The following is an 18,468-nucleotide window of genomic DNA, read 5'->3' on the forward strand; positions in this document are numbered from 1 at the left end:
GGGGCTCTTGTCCTTAATGCTTCACTATGGGACCATGTCTAGCCCTCTTATAATACTCCTCATTCCCTAGCTTCTCTTGAGGTATGATTGTAGGCTCCTAATCCTTTTCTCTATGTCTAATATCCATATATGAGTGAGTACAAACGCAGTTTGTCTTTCTGTAACTGGGTTACCTCACTTAAGATGATTTCCTCTAGTTGCATCCATTTGCCTGAAGATTTCAAGACACTAATGTTTTTTCTGCTGTGTTGTACTCTATTGTGTAAATGTACCATATTTTCTCCATCCATTCTTTGATTGAGGGGCATCAAGGTTGTTTCCAGTTTCTGGCTATTGCAAATAATGATGCTATGAATATAGTTGAACAGATATGTTTGTTGTATGAATGTGCATCCTCTGGGTATGTGTCTCAGAGTTTAAGAGCTTCATCTTGATGTAGACTGGTTCCTATTTCCTGGAACAACCATCATACCGATCTCCAAAATGGCTGTACAACTTTGTACTCCAACCAGCAGTGGAGGTGTGTTCCCCATTCCCCGCCTCCTCTTCAGAAAAAAACTGTCATTGGTATTTTTAATTTTAGCCTTTCTGAAGGTTATAAGATGATATCTCAGAGTTGTTTTGATTTACATTTCACTGATGGATAAGGATGCTGAAGAATTTCTTAAGTGTCTTTCAGCCATTTTAGATTCCTCTATTGAGAAATCTCTCTTTAGTTCTGTAACTCACTTACTAATTGATTTATTTGGTGTTTTGGTTACTAATTGCTTAAGTTCTTTGAGTATTTTGAAAACCATCATTCTGTCTGTCTTTTATCATTCTGTGGGCTGACTTTTTTCTTGCAGACTGTGTCTTTTTCCATTCAGAAAGCTTTTCAGTTTCAGGAGGTCCCACATATTAATTTTTAATCTCAGTGTCTACTGTTCCAATTCGTTCAACAGTACCACCGACTTTCTATTCTAAGAGGTTCAGTGTGGCTGGATTTATGTTGAAGCCTTTGATCCATTTGGATTTACATTTTGTGCAAGGTGATAGATATGGATCTGTCTGCAATGTTCTACATGTCTGAATCCAGTTACGCCAGCACCATTTGTTGAAGATGCTTTCTATTTCCATTGTATAGTTTAGATTCATTGTAAAATATCAGGTATTCATGGGTGTGTGGGTTAATATCAGAGTCTTCACCTTGATTTCATTGGTCTACCTGTCTGTTTTTGTGCCAATACCAAGCATTTTCATCACTATAGCTCTATAATAGAGCTTGAAGTCAGGGGTGTTGATGCCCCCCCCTGAAGTTCCTTATTGTATAAGGGTGTTTTGGGTATCCTGGGTATTTTGTTTTTCCGTATAAAGTTGAATATTGTCCTTTCAAGTTCTGTAAAGAATTGTGCTTGGATTTTGATAGGGATTCCACTGAATCTCTAGATTGCTTGTGGTAAGATTGCCATTTTTACTATGTTGATCTTACCTATCTAAGAGGCATGGGAGATCTTTCAATTTTCTGGTATCTTCTTTACTTTCTTTCTTTAATGGCTCAAAGTTCTTATCATACAGGTCTTTCACTTGTTAGGTTTGAATTACCACAACATGTTTTTGTTGATTGTGACTAATGTAAAGGGTGATGTTTCTCTGATTTCTTTCTGAGCACGTTTATTGTCTATATATAGTGGGATACTGATACTTTTAGTTAATCTTATATCCTACCACTATGCTGAAGGTGTTTTACAGTCCTAGAAATTCCCTGGTAGAATTTTCTGATGACTTATGTAAACTGTCATATCATCTGCAAAATGTGAAAATTTGATTTCTTCCTTTCCAATTTGTATCCCCTTGATCGCCCTTTGTCGTCTTATTGGTCTAGAAAGAATTTCAAGTATAATATTGAAGAGATATGAAGAGTGGACAACCTTTTCTTCTTGCTTGTTTTAAAGGAATAACACTGAGATTCCTTCTTTTTAGTTTGATTTTGGGTATCAGTTTGCTGTAAATTGCCTTTATTATATGTTTAGTTATGTTCCTGTCATCCCTGATCTCTCCAGGACCTTTATCATTAAGTGGTGCTTTATTTTGTTGAAAGAATTTTCAGAATCTAGTGAGATGATCACGTGGTTTCTCTTTTTCAGATTGTTTATATGGTTGATTACATTGATGGATATTCATATGTTGAACCATCCCTGCATCCCTGGAATGAAGCCTACTTGGTCATGGAGGATGATTTTTCTGTTGTGTTCTTGAATTTGATTTGCCAGTATTTTATTGAGTATTTTTGCATCAATGTACATGTGGGAGCTTGGTCTGTAGTTCTCTCCGTCTTAGTTGTGTCTTTGTGTGGTTTGTGCAACAAGGTAATTGTAGCCTTGTAAAAAGATTTTGACAAAGATACGTCTGCTTATATTGTATGGAAAAATTTTAGAAGTATTTGTCTTAGCTTTTCGTTGAGTTTCTGTGGGGTGCTGAAGTGTCGCACTATAAGTGTATGGAGTTTAACGTGTGATCTGCGATTTATGAATGTTTCTTTTAGGAATGTGGGTTCCTTTGTATTGGGTAGGAATTGCTTCAGAGGCAGAGGCAGGCAGATTTCCAAAGAGAAACCCTGTCTCAGAGAAAAATAAATAAAAGTAAAAGAAATAAAGTAATATTAGATAAATAAATAAGCCACGTAAAGATGGAAAATACACAGAGAGTCTGGATACTGTACGCTATTGTGTTTTTCAGTTTTTTAATTGCTCAGGAAGGAACAACTGCTAAAGCACACTTGATTATAAATGTTACTTTGGAAAGGAGTTTTTATTTATGTTTCTACAGAAAATGAAAAGCTGAGGGTTCCTTCCAAGCTTCTGTGGTTTGATGAACCAAGACCCCCGGAAGCAGTGGAGCAGGTGTTCCAACAATTGAGACAGCTACGATGATGCAGCTTCACAGACCATGAAAATAAGGACTTATACAGGTTTCTGAGTTTTGTCATGATCCCCATGGTATGAACAGCACCCCCCTTCCAGCACGAAGCAGTTTGGAATGAGCGACATCCTAATTCCCATCCTGTTTATAACTCTTTGTTTTCATTTAAATGGGGTTGTTTATAATTAGCTGATGATAACAGCCAATCTCTTCTTAATGGTAAAAAGGGGAATTATGGTATGGGTATTGTTTTTCATTTATTGATATAAATTCAAGGTCAATTTTGTGATGTGTATATTTCTCCTCTTGATTAAGTAATGTGCTTATACTGTTCTTTTAAAACATAATGCATAATTGAATACAGACTATAGATAGTTACTTATAATAGTCAGAACTTATAGTTAGGTAAGTTAGGTTTTCTAGATAGATAGAGATGTATTTGAGACAGATAGATAGTCTTCAAACCTCTCAAAGACCTTCAGAAAATGGCATTTAAAATGGTTTAGGGTTTTTCTTGACAATGAGAAATGTCTAGCCTGGCAGCACCAATTACATCTGAGAGGAAGATGGGCATCAAAGAAACTCGGTATGGAGTTTGCTTTCAACATGGCAAGATTAGCCATTTGGGCAAGAAACTGCTCTTGCCTAGACTGTTTGACTGTTGCTGTATGAACTGGACATGCAGGACCCACAGGAGAGTGACTGCTGAACTCAGTCTTACAGGGTTCCTGCTTCATGGAAGAGTCTAAGAGACTTTCAGCAGGACCAAGAAAAATCACTGACAGACTGCCAACGCAGATGGACAATTTGAAATTTCCTGCTTTGCTGAGAAATCTTCTGGACACATTGTGGCCTATGAGCTGAAGATGGATGCCCCAATGTTACAGAGGATCTTCGGGTGACTGTCCAGGCAGTAAGATGTCTCTGTCAATCCTAGTGTTTATATATTATCCTTCTGTGGTCTTTGATGGAGTTGAAGACAGATAATTATAGTTATAGTTTTCCTTAGTTATGATAAAAGATAAGCTACATATAGAACTTTGAACTCACAAGGATGGGATGGATGATATTTTCTTTAAATCTTGCTAAATTGTAACTATGTTCTTATTTGATAACTGTTCTGTTATATACAATTTGACTGTGCTAAAGTTAAGACCTTTGTTTTTGTTTAAACAGAAAAGATGGGATGTTGGGGAAGTCTTATGTCAATAAAGCACTGTTTGGCCAACAGGAATCTAGATAGGTGGGACTAGGAGTCCAGGAGGACTCTGGGAAGGAAAAACACAAGAGAGTCGAGATGTAACGCCATGGGGTAGGACGCCCAGAAACTTCTCCGGTAAGAGACATACTTAGATTAACAATTATGGGGTAATTACTTAAGTCAGAGCTAGCCAGTAAGAAACAAGCAAGGCCAACAGCTTCATAATTAATATAGCCTCCTGTGTGTTTATTTGGGACTGATGCGGCTCTAGAAACAGGCTGGCAGGAAGGATTCTGTCAAGGAAAAGGCTTCCCTTTACAATCTTTGAAGGTGAGGTGTGTTTCCTGCATGCAGCAGAAGGATGGATTTTGACTTTGTGTCCATTCTATTAGCCTGTGTCTTTTTATAGGTGAGTGAATATCATTGACATTGAGGGATATTAATGACCATTGATTGTTGATTCCTGTTTGATTTGGATTTGTTTTTCGTGCTGATATTGTGTGTGAATTTCCCCCTATTTCTGACTTTTCATAAAGTGTGATTGTCTATTTTTTCTTGTGAGTGTAGTTAATGTCCTGGGGCTGGTATTTTCCTTCCAGACCTTTCTGTAGAGCTGGATTTCTGGATGTGTATTGTGTAAATCTCAATTTGTCATGGAATATCTTGTTTTCTCTGTCTGTAGAAATTGAGAATTTTGCTTGGTATAGTAGTCTTGGCTGCCGTTCATGGTCTCTTAGTGTCTTTAGAACATCTATCTAAGACCTTCTGGCTTTCAGAGTTTCCATGGAGAAGTCAGGTGTAATTTTGATAGGTCTTCCTTTATATGTTACTTGGCATTTTTCCTTCTCTTCTATTCATATTTTTCTTTATTATGTATGTTTGTTGTTTTACTAATATGTGCCAAAGGAACTTTATTTTGTTCCAGTCTATTTGGTGTGAGTAAGCTTCTTGTACTTTCATAGGTGTGTCCTTCATCAGGTTGGGAAAGTTTTCTTCTATGATTTTGTTGAATAGGATTGCTTCACCTTCTTCTATACCTATTATACCTAGGTTTGGTCTTCACATTGTGTCCCATATTTCTTGCATATTTTGTGTTAAGGATTTGTCGAATTTAAGATTTTCTTTGGTTGATGAATCTATTTCCTCCAGTTTACCATCGGCACCTGATATTCTCTCTTCCATCTATTTTATTCTGCTGGTTATGTATGCATTTGTAGTTACTGATTATTTACACAGCTTTTCTATTTCAAGCATTCCATCAGTTTGTGTTGCCTTTAATGTCTCTATTTCAGTTTTCAGGTCTTGAACTGTTTCTTTCATCTCTTTCATCTGTTTGATTGTTTTTTTTTTTTGCCTCTCCTTGCTTTCTTTAAGAGATTTGTTGATTTCTTGCATTTTTTGGCTTGCGTTTTACTTTCATTTCTTTAACAGATTTTCTCATATTCTCTTTGAGGGCCTCTATCATTTTCATGAAGTTGTTTTTAAGGTCATTCTCTTCTGTTTCATCTGGGTTGCGGTGTTCAGGTCTTGATGGTGTAGAATCCTTAGAGTATGGTGGTGTCATGTAAGTCTTTCTTTGTTGGATGTGACCTTATACTGTTGTCTGCCCATCTACTCGTCCAGTGGTTGCAGGTAGGGTGTCTCCCTCTCCTGGTGGGTATGGTTTCAAGGTTCTATCCTCTCCTCTCTTCTGAAGAGTGCAGGGGCAAGACAGGACTGGCAGTCCATGCTGAATGCTTTGCTCTGACCAAGATTCCTCTCTCTCTCTCTCTCTCTCTTTCTTCCTGGAAGGTAGGAATGGGAGCCTATGCTGGCTGCTCCTCTTCTTCCTTCCTTATTTGTTAGTACTGCTGTGTCAAAGTGCCAGAAAATAGATGGCTAAAAAGAATCAAATTAATTTCTCATAGCTGTGGAAGTTGAGTTTTGAAATCAAATTTTTGTCACTCATATAGTGCTTCTGAAGACAAAGAATCTGTAATTACTTTCCCTAGCTTTGTAATTTTTATTGTTGTTATTATTTTGTTTTGATTTTCTTTCTATTGAGTAACCCTAGGGTCTATGTTTGCTTGGAAAATACTCTACCCTTGAAACTAACCTCAGATATTTCATAGCTTCTGCTGCTCTCTATATCCCCAATTAAGTTCTTAAAGTTGCTGCTCCTTTTTATAAAATAATGCATATGCTGTAACTGAGTTCAATTTGTAAGTGTTACTGTCTGCCAAATCCTTGAAGTCTACTGTTTATTCTGTTTCTGTAATTCATAGGCCAATATTGCAGGGCACTAGAAGAAACCATCCTGAATGAGGTAACCCAGTCACAAAAAAGGCAAACATGGTATGTACTCACTCATATATGTATTTTAGGCATGAAACAGGGGAGTGCCAGCCTATAATCCCACAGCCTGAGAGTTTGGTAAACAGGGAAGACCCTAAGAGATATATGCTTTGACCTCGGAAAAGGGGAATCAGACAGAATCTCCTGAGGGGATTGGGAGGGGCTGGGAGAAAGAGAGGGGTGAAGATGAAGAGGAGGAGAGGGGAGGATATGGGGGAGCAGGATGGTTGAGTCGGAGGAAGAATAGAGGAAAACAGGATGAAAGATATGGTAATAGAAGGAGCCATTATAGATTTGAAGAGCGATCTGGACTAGTGAGATGTCCAGAGACCTACAAGGATGACAACAACTCACAGTCTAACCAACAGTGGAGAGACTACCTTAAATATCCTTCCCTGATAATGTGACTGATGACTTCCTTGTGTGCCATCCTAGAGCCTTTATCCAGTGACTGATGGAAGCAGAGGCAGACACCCAAAGTAAGCACTGAAGTGAACTCCTGGAAACCAGTTGCAGAGTGGGAGGAGTGATGAACAAAGGGATCAAGACTGGATGGGTGAAACCCACAGAATTAGGTGACCTGAACAAGGGGGAGCTCATGGACCTGACTTATAGCCGATAGGCCAACATGGGACTGATCCAGAATGCCCTGAATGTGGGTGTCAGTGAGGAAGCCTCGGTATTTATTGGGGCTTCAGGTAAGGACCAGCATTTATCCCGGGCATCCCGATGAACTTTGGGAGCCCATTCAATGTGGAGGGATGCTGTCACAGTCTGGACAGATTGGGGAGGTCCTAGGCCCTGCCATGCATGATATGTCAGACTTTGCATATCCCAATGAAGGGCCTCACACTCCCAGTAGAGTGGAGTGGAGATTGGCTGGTGGGTTGGGAAGGATAATGGGGGTCGGGGGAGGAGGAGAGGAAAAGGGAGCTGGGATTGACATGGAAACAAGTTTGTTTCTAACTTAAATAAAATTAATTAATTTAAAAATATTTTCATGTACGTTTCCATTTCATGTTAGTAGTTTCAGCTGCAGAACTTACACGAGGGGAACACAAATCTTATTTTCTGGGATATCTGCAGTTATTCAGGCATGAAGATTTTCTTGTGGCATCTCGAGTTGTTGCCGGATTCCTGCCCCCATACAACACAGAGAGACTCTACTAGTTACAATTCTTTCAGCCAATATCTAGGTCTTGAAATTGACTAGCTCTCTCTTATGTATTAACCAATAACTGCTAATATATATATATATATATATATATATATATATATATGGTATGCAATAGGACATCACTAGCTTTTGTAATGACTAATAGTGCTAAAGTACCTATTATATGCTTTTGGCTACTTGTTTGTCTTCTTTGTAGATATTCGTACCAAACACGCACAGAATTTAAACTTATTTGATTTCTCCTATTTGTAAGTATATAAAACTTCTAGGAAGTACAATATATTTAACTTTTTCTTAAATAGACTTTACTTTTTGTGTCATACTTTAAATATCATTGTCAAAGCTCATTGTCTATCAGTCTATTTATTTTTAAGAGTTTGCGTGTTTTAGGTGTTACAGTTTGGTCATTGGTACATTTGAGCTAATTTTTAAAGTGTTAAAAACAGGCTTAAATAACTCATTTGAATGTGAATACCTGCTTTTTCCCTCCTCTTTCTCAACGCAGTTCATTATATTGAATGATCTTGCCACCTGTCTAAAAATAACTTACAAAGAATGGTGGGTTTAATTACCTAATCACTACTCTATTCTGAGTTTTTGCTGGCATTATAGTTTTTGGATTATTGTACTTTTGTATTAAGTTTTGAAATGAAGAGTTCAAATATTTCCAAGTCTGCTCTTCGTTTTCACAATTATTTATTATAATTTAATTATTAGTTACCAAGGTATTTTGTAAAATATTTTGATTTTGGTATATATTTGATATGTGTATTAATTTTGTATTATTGATGTCTAAAATATAATATACCTTCAAATCTGGAAAGAGAATATTTGTCTACTAAATGTATATCTTTAATTTATTTCAGTAAAATGATAAAATTTTCAGTGTACAAGTCTTTTACTTCTTGGATTGCATCTATTCCTATGTATTTTGGTATTTTTCCAATAAGTACTTTTAGCTTGATTTTTATGTGTATAAAGAATAATGACAAGTCTGTCCTTTATTCTCAACCACATTCTTTGCAATTCCTTCAGAGTTTTCCCCTGTACTGAAATTCTATCCCAACTTAATGTAATTTTTCCATTTGTTTTTGTATTTAAACACACTGAACACATGAAGTGTTATCTTTATGTACATGTATCTCAGAACATCTACAGGAGTGTAGATAACAACTGGGAGCCTACCTTCCTGAAGAAAATAGTCAATTCGCCCCACAACAGCTCTTCAAATATGAGTGAGGCTTCAGGATTCCATCTCTTAACTATGCTTGGATTTTGTCTGGGTAGACCTTCTCTAGGTATTGTGCATGTAGCTCTTAGTCAGAGAGTTTATGCCTAAAATAGTGCTCTAATGTCCAGAGAGCAGAATTTTACTGTAGTCATCACTGTCTTTGGTTTCTTTCAACCTTTTTGTCCACACCTTGCAAAATCATCTCTGAGCCCATATATGTCCGGGTGTGGTCATATTTATACCAGGAGGAACTTCCACACACTGATTTGCATTAATGTCTATACCAATTTCATATACCACCAACAGTAAATGAATGTTTCACGTTTTTCACATCATCACCTGTACTTAATGTCATTTTCTGTTGCTTTTAACCTTAGCGATTCTGGCTACCATAAGACGAAATCTAAAAGTAATCTTAATTTACATCTCGTTGACGGCTGAAGATATGTAGTTGTCCATCCAGGTTGACCAGTACTATTTGTTGAAGAAACCATTTTTCACACTGTGTATCTGGCCTCTTCAGTAGCACATGCATGGTTGATTCTCCCAGTTTTACCAACTTTTCTTTGTTTAAAATCATGGAACTTCCTTATAATTACCAACACGACTCTCTGATGTCACTCTTCACATTGATTTTCTTTTAAAGAGATACAAAGTATGTTCACTGTGGGAAAGAGACCCCTTTTTCAGCAAATAATGTTAGAAGACATTAACAGTCATGAAAAGAAGACAACTTTAGACTCCTGTCACATATACAAAACCAATTCGTGATATAGACCTAACAGTACATGCTAAATTCAGAAATTTTCTGCATTAAAACACGAGAGAGTATATTCATGTAAGGACAGATACCTATCATAGAAGACAACAAATGTACGAAATAAATAAAATTAATCATTATGTTTTTCTTTTTTGAAATACATTGCTTATTTAAGGTGACTGCACATTCAGTAAGTAATTTGTGTCCATCTCATATAAAGAATTTTAATACAAAATATAACCAAAAGAAAATACACTGATGATAAAAAAGTCTCTGTATTTCAGAAAGAAATATCAAATTTGCCATTATAAACATGAAAACATGGGCTTAGAAAACAGTTTAATGCAAACTAAAATATATAAAATTTAGGATAAATGGTATCTTTATTGTAAGTAAAGTATTTTTTAGAATAAAAGCCTAAGGCTCAGCAGCTGCCATGGGCTAGAAAATGCCTATTCTTGATATGCGTAATAGAGAGTCAAGTATTGATTATAAACAGAGAGAAGATTATATTAATCAGGGTTCTTTGAAGAAAAACAGAATTTATAGAATTAATATCACTCTTCTCTCTCTCTCTCTCTGTCTCTACATACAGACACACACACACACACATTAAATTTTTAAAAGAATGTCTTACAGGACAACTAATTCAACTAATCTAACAATGACTGGCTATGGATGAAAAGCCCAAGGATCCAGCATGGGACTGATCAAGACCCCCTGAATCTGGGTGTCAGTGAGGAGGCCTAGGTAATCTATTGAGCCTTGGACAGCAGATCAGTACCCATCCCAAGTATACACACGGTCTCTGGACTCCCATAGAACAATGTGAGGTGCACTCTCACCCTGAACTCTTGGGGAAGGGTCTAGGCCCTGCCCTATATGAAATGACAGACTATGGACACCCCCATGGAGGGCCTCACCCTCCCTGGGGGAATGAGGGGATAACGGGGGGATGGGGGGAGGGCACGGGAGGAGGGAGGGAAAGGGAGAGGGACCTCGTACTGACTTGTGAAGCAACCTTGTTTCTTATCTAAATTTAAAATGGAAAATAAAAAAAATTAATAAAAAAGAAAAAAAGAAAAGGGCAAGCCCTCTAAAACGGGCAAAAGACATGAATAGGCTGTTCATGAGAGGAGGTATATCAAATAAAGATATGAAATAAAAAAGATAAAAAAAGAAAAGAAAAGCCCAAGGATCCAGAAATTTCCCAGTTCGCAAGGCTGGAATTCTCAGTTTATCTTCAGTACCACAAAGAAGTAGACTCTATTTCAGCAAAGGAATGGACTTGCTAGTAATGCAAAAGCAAGCCAGCAAAGAGGAAAAAATTTCCATCTCCCATGTTCTTACACACGCTTCTAGCAGAAGGTGTGTACCTTCCTGCATCAAGATTCAGATTAGAAATTGATCTTCTTTCTTAAATTCAGCAAAAATACCTTACTAGTGTGCCTTCCAGTTTTGGATTTAGCTAATTCCAGATGGAGTCAAGTTGACTAGCAAGAATAGTTATTACACCATTCTTGAAGCCATGATAAAAATTCTATACATTTATTATTTCACATTTAAAGATTCCAGGACAGGCAAACTTTAGTTTTCTTAGTAAAAATAATAGTACCATTTGAGGGCCTAGAAAGATTGATCAGGAATTGAGAGCATATGCTGCTCTTGTAAGGATGAAATTCAGTTCCTTGCACCACATAGAATGGCTAACAAGATCTTGTAACTCCAGCTGTAGTGAATTCAGTGACCACTATAGTGTCTGTAGCCTCTTGCACTCAATACCCATATATAATCAAGCTACATACATACTAAAAGCAGCAAACAATAAAAAAATTTCTTTTAAAAATGCATCTGCACTGGGTTTTCAGGATTGAGCAGAAGTGGAGTTGTAAAAGTGTTGTAGCATACTTAAAATATTCATATGTTAAATAGGATTATGTTTGCATAAGTGTATACTTTTAAAAAATAGAAATATATATTCACTGTGTTTAAATTTCTCCTAGGGAAAATAAATAAATTGGTTGTCAACAATTAAAAATGCATTTATCCACTGTTTCAATGTCCTCCTTTCTTTTCTGAATTTACTTCTATAAAATGACATTCTTCTCACTACTCTGTAGAATGAGGACTGAGTTAGTATAAGATAGTTTCTCTTAGGTTTATCACCTACTAGTTTGAGGATACTTTGAAGTATTATATAAGCGTAGACTCTAAATCCTCAGGAAAAACATACACAGTGTACAAGAATGTATAAAGTAAATTAGAAAATTCTTCTTGAATGGCTTGCATGCCTCTGTATAAAATAACCATTATTATAGGCAATTGAAGTTTTAAAACTTATTAATAAGACTCAAACCTTTTACTTTGTCTGTCTTCTGAATTGTGAATAAATTTCTCAGGGTTTTATGAAAGTTTTCTTTCTGTTGGGTCACATCCAAGGCTAATTGACTGGGACATTGTTATTGAGACATCCTTGAGAAATCCTATCTAAGTCAGTTGTCCCTTATGACTCAATGTGTACACCTTTCCTCTTGACAAAAAACTCAATCTGTAACAAAATGCTGGGTGATATTATTGGAGGAAGAAAAACATCATTGACATTTTGAGGTTTTATGTTCTATAGAAATCATGCAGTCTTTACAATTGTGACAGTAATAGCTTCAAATTGGTATCGACAGTATGGAAAATCTGCTTTAGAAATTGAAGTCAGGTAATGAACGTGTTCATTGTGGCTGTAGTCATTCATTCTTGAAGAAGGAAACTTTCTGCATCAGTGTTCCTTTCATACATTCTTTAGAGAATCTATTTTATTCAGTCACATTGAAGAAATCCTCTGGCTATTGATAAATTTTTGAGCATCTTCTAGGTATAAGAAGGCTTTTGTGACCTGATGCAATATAATATTCAGGAAGACTAGTAGCTTTCCACATGGATTAGAGTTTCTTTCTTTATCGTCAGTTTGCTTGTTAAATCAATACAATTGCTGAGTTAAAGTCATTGCATTCCATTGTAACCTATCTTACTCAACACTGTGGCTAATATTATTATGCATATCCATCTTGATTTTGGTAGATTTATGAAATTATATTCTAAAGAACCTAAAGATTCTCATAGGAAAAACAAAATAAAATGTGGTATTACGGGGAGAAAACAGTTTTAATGAAAATGAAAAATATACTTTTAATTACGCTTGGGGTTAGATCGTTTCATCTTTAAAAACAGATAGTCTCAAATAATTATAATATATAAGCAACTTTTTGTTTCAGACTTTAATGAATTGTAAGATCCCCATTCTTCTAACTTATATTCTCATGTCATCTCATCTCTACCTTCTGTGTATGTATTTCATTGAATTATTACATTCATCTCAGAAAATATAACTCAGTTCATGGTTCATTCATTAGAATGTCATTGATTTTCATTTTTAAATTCAATAGTCTCAAGAAGAACCAAAAGATACAAACATGTGTGTCTACACACATACATATGATGATGCTGTTAAGCAATAGGAAGCATGATAACATGTAGTTCAATATAAAAGAAGCAGAAACAATCTATTTTGTATGTTATTTGCATTATTGATAATTTGCTTTCTCTGATTTCTTGTCACTCCTTTAATGTGAGGATCCCTTTTAAACAAAATAACATCAAAATTTAAAAAAATACTCATTTCCTTAATCCTTTTTTCCACACAGTTGAAGAGGATTCCCCAAATCAAAGATTTAAGAAAAAGATGAATAATGGTTTGAAGATGAGTTGATTTCAGAGGGAGGTAGTACATGTGCTTAATTTCCCTTGCTGAATTTTTATATTTTCTACAATGAAAATAGATTGTTTCCAGGAGAGGAAAATATTTTCAAATAATTACTTACAGGAAAGAAGGCTTTGTTTGAATGTGCTGTTTCCAAACAATTAAATATTTCTCTGATGCATCATCACATAGGGCTTCTGTCTCTGATCATACAAGTTTTATGTCACTATAAAAGTGCCTTGGAATATTTAGTATGATTAATAATTTTTGAAAAAGCAGATGCAAGGCCATTCCCAAAGAGCACTTATTGTGTTTGTTAAAAACTCTGTGCTTTGTTTTATAAAATTACTTCCGGTGACTGTGATGCACCTGGTCAATAGAATACAGTGCACTTGAGATGTAATCTACAAATATAAGTACTTTACAGTGTGAAAGGTCAGAAATACAAATACATATACTTAAAAACATATTTTTATATAAATACATTATATAACATAGTATGTAAATATCGAATATGTAATATTTAAATCAAATTTATGTATTATATTAAAGTTACTTTAACTACACTGATAGAATAGTAAATTAGGTTGTGCATTTGGGTGGGAGGAATGGAATAACAGCAGAATGAAATTAGGAATGTTATAAGCTAAGTAATTGGTATAATCCTGAGCTAACTATCATTCAGCATAGAGTTTAAACCGGTTCATTTCATTTCATTTTATTTATTTATAACATTTTAAAAATTTTGTTTTAATTAAAGTATAATTGCACAGATTTCCTACCCATTTCTTCCATCCAGCTCCGATCATATTTCCCTCCTCACACTCTAAAATTCATGACCCTTTCTCACTATTGTTACAAACACCAATAAACATATAAATATATTTACTGAATTTATTTAGTAAAACTTTTCAGTGTATCCTCTATTACCAATTATTGAACTTTTGAAATAGTATAATTGGCATATTCATTCCCTGAAATAGTACAGGAGACCTACTTCCTCATTATTGCTCTTGGTGAAGTGAATATGAGTCGGATTCCATTTTTGTCCTTTACACGTTTTTTTTTGAGTTTAACATTACGACTACAGCAAATCTTTTTTCCGGCAATGATAACACTTGCTTAAAAGGGGAGGATGTGAGTGTACAACTTTCTTATTTTATTAAAATAAAGAAGAAGACAACTGTATTGGTTTTCTCTCCCGGCTCAGAAAGTGAGACTAACGACTAGTCTTAGACATGGATATGTACATATACACACACGCACATGCAATCCTGGCTCTAGCAAGTTCAAATCACCTGTGTTACATATTACACGAGTTGCTTCCTAGCTTCTCCCCCTCTTCGGATACTTAGAAAAGATTCAAAAATGAAAAAGAGGTTGGAAGAGTTTTTACGTGGCAGCTGGTAGAATGGAAGCTGCACCAGAAAGAACACGTCTTATACAGGAAGGCTAAAAAACAAAAACAAACAAACAAGAAAGTCCTCTTAGGACCCAATCCATCAATTATGAGGGGAAAAAACAAGAAACAAGTTTCCATAGTCAAACTGATGCATTTGTGTGACTTTCCACTCCTCTGCTAAGTCCACTTCAATTTAACAAGAGACTACTGATAGTACCACAGAAGGTGCAGTCTCCTCAAATCTTGGAAGCTAAGCAGGGTCAGACCAGATTATACTTGGATGGGAATTCCATCTTCGCTTTTCTAGATTTAATGTAACTCAGACCTCCTTCTCTTGGACATATAGTACAACATGCAAAACAAGAACAAAGCTCTAAAACAAACAAGAAAATCAGTCTCAAGCATCCAAAGAGATAGTTAAGCAATAAATAGCACTTGTTACTTTTTATAGAGGACCTGGGCTCAGTTACATGCTATCCACAGAGTAGCTTAACACAAGTTCAGGTGATCGATGTCTTCTTATCTCTTCATGCACTAGGCATGCATGTGATACACCTACAAAGATGCAGGCTAAATACTCAGACACATATACACACAAAAGAAAGTGAGATACATCTTAGAAAACCATTTTCAAATGGAAACTCCTGCAAAAAGCAAGAGTACCTCCATGTTTAAATATAATATATTTATCTGAGATATTAAAAATCAAGGTTGTAATCCTAGAGTGGAGAAGACAAGTTCAGAGATTTACCTAAGAAAGTTTTGTGAGTCTCTATTTTGGAATAAATTTTTCTTTTAAAAAAAGAGATTGGACATTTGGGTTTTACCGCACTCAGGATGGCTTCTTCTGAGTGCTGTCCATTTGCCATGCAAACTTCAAGATTCCATTTTTTCCAATAAATAGTTCTCCATTTGTGTAACTGTACTACATTTTCTCTATCCACTCTTCAGTTGAGGGGCATCTAGGTTAGCTTCCAGGTTCTGGCTATTAAATATAATGCTGCTATGAATGTAGTGGAACAGATTTCCTTGTTGTATGAATGTACCATCTTTTGGGTATATGCTTAAGAGCAATATGAAAAGAGGTACTTATATTTAGAAGACTATCTAAAATATTATTATCAATGAAACTTCTCAACAATTAGAGTGCCCTATTAATTATTTGTTGTCAGCAATGCTGTTGATATACTTCTAAGTAGTTGGTTATACTAAATGCAACAGCATTTGAGGTGATGATGTTAGAAAATATTTCTGCTATAAACAATTCCAAAAACATTATGCAAAAATTATTTCATGATGAAAATATTACCATGAGATTATTCCACCTAATATTTGTGTTCATACTCATACTGTAAACTAATTTATCTATAGATTAGAGTGTTTCAACTGAATTGAGAATATCACCCACATAATCCAATAAGCACTATATGAGCAAAGAGAAAATAGAGTATATTCAAGATCTCCATAACAAAATTTGCTGTTTGTAGGTTAACTTAAAAATAAGTAAAATCCATTTTACAGGACTGGTTAGATGTCTCAATCGGCTGCCAAGTCTTAAATCTGAAGTTCAATAATGAAAAAGGCTTTGTTCAAAACGTGGTCCTCAGACTTCCACATATGTGCCTCTGTAACATGCATATACATATATACATACATACATACATACACACACACACACACACACACACACACACACACATACGGAGCAAAGTGAGGTGGAAAATCTGGGAGGAGTTAGAAAGGGGAAATGTATGATCTGAATACATTGTTTAAAAACAAACTTTTAATTAAAAAATTAAGAAAGCATTCATATCAATTTAAGTTGTTTTATTTTCCACCAAATAAGTAAAAAATTCTCATTTAATTTGGTAAAATTATTACTTTAAAATATTTTGTTTGAAAATTTTGATGCTTGCAAAAATTATTCTCATACTTTGAAAGTGTTTGTGAACAGTGAAGTCAGTTTTAAAATGTATTCTTTCTCACTGTTTTTCACATGCATGTCAAGCAGAAGATGAAGTGATTAACCAACTCAGAATATGAGTCCTTTGATTTAATTGCATAGAGAATTTTTGTGCATCTGCTTCATATCAGTTATAAACAATACCTTCTCAACGCTCACATTTACTATATTTTTTCTTCAACTTAAGTTAGCCCCATTATCCTTAAATGGGATCCATTGATAACGTTTTAATGTTGGGATCAGGTCATAAATTGTGACCGTTACCTTACAGATCTATTAGTAGTTCAAAACAATATCTAAAAACTGAACCAGAAAAAATAGACTTTAATCAAAACATCCAGATACACTAAGCTCTCATAGGTTCCAAACTAGTGAGGTATACTCTTGGTTGATATTTTAGAGGCATGGGCTATAAAATATATAGTTTATAAAACAAAGCATGATACATTGTATTCCCTATATAATATGAGTTTAAGAATTAGGATTCATATGCTATTAGGTTATTTATTTGCACTTATTTTCATTTGGTAATAAAAATGTATTTGATGAGTCTTAAAGTTTCAGTTCTCCAGTATCCATTTGTTTGATCTCTTCATTAAATGGCATCTTTTGGAATTATAGTACTTTAATTACAGGAGCTATAAGATTTCTTTTAAATTTTCATTTAGATTTGTATCAGCATTAAGTTCTGAATACCTCCGAGAAAGTATCCATATATCTTTAAACTTATGTATTTCCACAATTTTTAAACTTCTTATAACTTTCTCTTATAATATGAATATATCTATACAGTTTAACATTATCTTATTTTTTACGCGTAATGCTAGCAATGGCAGCTTATTGTTTAGCCAGGTAATAATTATTCATTTCACATTTGGAAGCATCAAGCTATCTCAGCACTAAAACAGCATGGTCATTGAAATTCAAATAAAAACATTTTTATACTATCCCCAACTTATTATCTCTTTGAAAAGACTGGCATGGACCAAGAGAATTAAAATTGTTTTATTTCTTTGATCAATTGTTTCTGTCATTTGTTCTCATTTTTACTATTATTTGATGTATCATTCTTTGGTTTAGATTTTTAGATTCTTTCATGAGTGCATGTCCATCTCTAAGATTTATAAACCATTTATTTCTTTTTTTCTAACTCCCTTCTTTTTTATCTTAATTTACATGACACCCATATCTACCATGGGACACGCTTAACTGTAATGCAGCCAAAGTTCTAAAAGTGAGTTCTTGGTAGATTAAGTAGTCAAAGTTACACCAAAGACTATGGACATCTGGTAGTATAAAGTTTACTTTTCCAAGGGACATAAAGTGCTGCTACTTGAACAATTAGGCAGTGGAAAACTTCTTTAGGGATTGTGTCTTAAGGAAGACCTGTAGTACAGGCCTCAATGACCTCCCTAAACCCTAGTAAGAGGGGTTGTGGCATTACTCTAAAAGGAGAGCTTTCAGAAAAACATTTGTTTGCTCTTTAAAGTATTTTTTCTTTTCATGCAGGAAGGTTTCTCTATTTTGAAGCTATCATAGACTAGCTCTCTTGTGAACCAGGCTGGTCTGTTTTCACCAGAAACACTTTAATAAACAACCTGCAAGTTCTGGGATTAAAGGTATGTGCACAGCACCAATAGAAGGATTAACATTTAAACAACAAATTTTTAAGTTTAAAGAAAGTAATGATATATAGTTATAACAATTCTCTATCCAACCTTAGTGATTACTCGTATTTTTTATCATCATTT

The sequence above is a fragment of the Mesocricetus auratus genome, unplaced genomic scaffold (assembly GCF_017639785.1).
Source record: "Mesocricetus auratus isolate SY011 unplaced genomic scaffold, BCM_Maur_2.0 contig_12019_pilon_subseq_81473:116387_obj, whole genome shotgun sequence".
Classification (NCBI taxonomy): domain Eukaryota; kingdom Metazoa; phylum Chordata; class Mammalia; order Rodentia; family Cricetidae; genus Mesocricetus; species Mesocricetus auratus.